This window comes from Atta colombica, unplaced genomic scaffold (assembly GCF_001594045.1).
Source record: "Atta colombica isolate Treedump-2 unplaced genomic scaffold, Acol1.0 scaffold78, whole genome shotgun sequence".
NCBI lineage: Eukaryota > Metazoa > Arthropoda > Insecta > Hymenoptera > Formicidae > Atta > Atta colombica.
Genome location: NW_017259570.1, coordinates 1101880 through 1105644, shown reverse-complemented (window position 1 = coordinate 1105644; position 3765 = coordinate 1101880). Strand labels below are relative to the sequence as shown.

General features: G+C 26.9%; 1 protein-coding gene across 1 annotated transcript in view; it reads left to right on the top strand.

Annotated features, from left to right (window-relative positions):
- The first annotated feature begins 700 nt into the window (after positions 1-700).
- LOC108692628 (fatty-acid amide hydrolase 2-like) overlaps positions 701-3765 on the top strand; it is a 10466-nt gene continuing 7401 nt past the window's right edge. Inside the window, exon 1 of the mRNA XM_018200968.1 lies at positions 701-792. The gene's annotated coding sequence lies outside the window, so the exon portion shown is untranslated. The remainder of the gene's footprint in view (positions 793-3765) is intronic.

Here is a 3765-nt window from a genome sequence, read left to right as displayed (position 1 = left end):
TATATATATATATAAGAATATATTACAAAATGTGTACGATTAAGAAGTACAAAGCAATTATATTACAAAAACTGATATATTTAACAAACCACACTTTCTGAAAATTCAAATAAAAAAATATATTTAGTTATCTAAATATTAATCTCATATCCTGAACTGTTAATTAAACTCTTTATCGAAGTAATAATTGACCAGGAAATATCGGAGATGTTTAAAAATTATGATGATTGTGCACTATTGAAGAACAGTTGCTCGGCAATTGTTTGCAATTCTAATTTAAAAACATTTTATTACAGCTTTGTTTTTCTAACGCTGATTGTTTGTTTTCCACACGCAACTCAATACAACGTATTGAGTACAAATCCAGTTCCGCAGAAGGGTACCCTGGAGGTTCCTTGGACTCCCCCACCGACTTTTGTTAAAATATCAAGTCGTACCATCATTACATTCAGTCTGCTATGTCGCGCGTCGATGGTACGTCGATGGTACATACCACCATTAAACGGGGTGCGATCGAAACTAGTGCGACAAATTATTTAGATTATTTAATCGGAACGCTTTCGCGGATACGCAGTATTTTCTTTTACGACAAGAGAGTTTTATGCTCTCAAATAAATAAATTTATTATTAAAAGACATTGATAGTGTCTCGGCGCACGTGCAATGATACTATAAAATATTTGGCATTTTTCATTTCTGCGCATTTTTCACTGTTCTTCTTCAGTTTGAAAGTAAGAAAAAAGCAATTCAACGGAATTAACTTGAATTGGACATACATCTGAACAGATTGACGGTACGTGCAGTAAAATGATTTTTTTATTCCATAGCAGCGATCTTTCCAGCAAGCAAATCTTTTTAGTGCAATACTAAGAAACAATTTGTCCAAGAAGAACGATATGGAATTAGTCAAGTTATATATCATAGTCCACAAGATATGATATTATTATGAATTAATAATTTAAATACATAAAACGAATAAAAGATATCTTTTTTAATTTTTCATTTTACTTCAAGATTTTATACATATTTTACGATTCCATTTTCCATTTTTCATATTCCATTTTTCGTCTAGTTTATCAGGTGTGTGATAACAACAGATAAACGCGATAAGTAAATAATATAAAAAGGTGTTATTAATAGTAATATTGAAAGCAGTAATATTGAAAACATATAATATATGAATATTTGTTTTTACTGAGTTATTTTGATATTGCGAGTTACGCTACGAGAATGATTACAAAGAAGCAATCTTATTTGATTATTGTTCTCGAATATCGTTCATAAATTGTACGTGTCATCTGTTATTAAGAATCAATTATTTTCGTTTCTGCTCGGAAACAAGTTCTGCTGTATTTCTAGTTCAACTAGATACAAATCTAAAAATAATTTTGTTGGATTGCTAAAATAACTATGAATGCTCATACGATAACGCAAAGATTTCAACATTCTAACAATCAGTTTCATCTATATAATTATTTTGATGGTCGAAGAAAAATTATTTTCATATCTATCTAGTTAAAATTTCAGATACATCGGCATTTTTCCATTCCAGATAAAACGATACTATACAAAGTACATCAATTGAATGTCAAGAGAAAATGTTTAAAACATGATAATGTTTATATTAAAACATGATAATGAAATAAAAGATAAATATTTTTTCATTTAAATATTTCGAATAATCTGAATTTTAATTAGCGAATATATTAAGAATTATCAATTTTAAGAAGAATTATCGTTTATATTTACTGTTACCAGGGCGTTTTTTTAACTATAATTAATATGTTGCTGTGTTTAACTTTTCAATAACGTCTTATTAACACATTTATTTTATTGCATTTCGGAGCAAGTACTTTGCTCAGTAGTTCTCTCTCTCTCTCTCTCTCTCTCTCTCTCTCTCTCTCTCTCTTTCTCTCTCTCTCTCAATCACATCATTGCGTAATAATTTAATGATGTTTATTAAAAATACTTTGATGATGCCCTCTTTTTCTGCGCAAAACAGCATCCGAGACTGTCAATTAAAATAAGTAATAAAAAATACACTATAAAAAATAAAATATTGATTTTAATTTAAAGATGTTTAATGGACTTTCTGAGACATGCAAAAATGTTAAAATTAACACAAAAATGTAGTGTTTCATCAAAATCAAGAAATTCAAAAAAAATCTTGACTTGGTTTTGTTTTAAATCAAGACAAGACTAAAACAAAAAATTAGAAATTAATTTCAAAACAAGAAATTGTTATCAAGACCAAGATTTCTTGACAATAAGTCAAGAAATTTCTTGAATTGATAATTTTTATTTTTATACTTTATTATTTTAATATTTTATTATTTTGATTTGAAAAGTTTTGATAAATTAGGTTTCAATATTTTCAATTGTATTTATTGGTACTTATAAAGTTATAGTATAGAAATGTATATGCATACATTTTCATTAAATAGCAAAATAGCATCTGAGTGTCGATTATTGAAAAAGTGAAGTCCCTGATCTAATCAAATTAAATTACACTCACCGATACATCCTTATTGTACTCAATATTAACCTTTACATTTATATAAAGGAATATATATAAAATTAATATTACGATTATTTGTAAAAATATATTATGCATAAACATTTATGTAGTTCTACTAATAATATCAATTAAATCAAGAATGATTAAAATATATGGTAATTATAATAATAAGAATTATACCTAATAATCTTAGGAATCTAATAATCTGAAATAGTTACATTTGGTAGTAACCTCATGATATTAAAAATGATAATTTAAAAAATATTTTTAATCTTTAGTAATATATTTGTGCATAATAGATATTATAGAAACACTTTTAAACCATGAACACTTTTAAACATAGTAAACTACAAGATGACATTCAATTTGTACCTATGTTTTCTTATTATCTTTTATGATGTAGTCAAAAAACGACAAGGATACTGCTAAAAAATCAAGAAATTCAAGATTCTTGAATTTAAGACAAGAAACAAAATATCAAGAAATGAAGATCAAGACAAGGAAAACTCTTTAAGACAAGAAATCTTGTCTTGATGAAAACATTATAAAAATGTTAATTTTTGCATGTCTGAGAAAATCCACTGAACATCTTTAAGTTAAAATTAACATTTTATTTTTTACAATGTAAATAATAAAAAATTACTTATTACAAGAAACTACTTATTCTATGATAACACAATTGACATAATTATCGCGAAGTAATTTTTTTGTAACAAATTTAATTGCAACAAATTATACTGCAAAGTATAATTTGTTGCAATTAAATTGTACTTAGGAAAAGATGAGAAAGTTGACGACTGCATGATCTTAAGAGTTTTTAATCTTTCGAAGTAATTTTCACACTAGATAAGAGTAAATGCGTTTTCGATGCAATAAGGCTCTATCGTAAATGTTAAAACAAAGTGAGTGAGCATTGCGCTGAATATCATTGAGCGAAAGCTCTTTTTCTATGTTGTGGCCGATAATGAGGAAATCATTAATATATGTCAACCCGTGTAAAAAGAATTGAATTATTCAAGATGCACGGATTCGCGTGCGTATATAATCCAGATTTAGATATTTTATCATACGTCATGCAAATGTCAAAGTGTACTTGACCAAATGGTAGGTTGTATCGGTTAATTTATATTAGTGTTTAGTCATTTCTTCTTTTGTATAGAAAATATCGTCGTAAAACAGTGAAAAAGTCTTTATTATCATGTTAAAACGTTAAGCTTTCTCGCGGAGATAGACGAGAAAATTTCAACG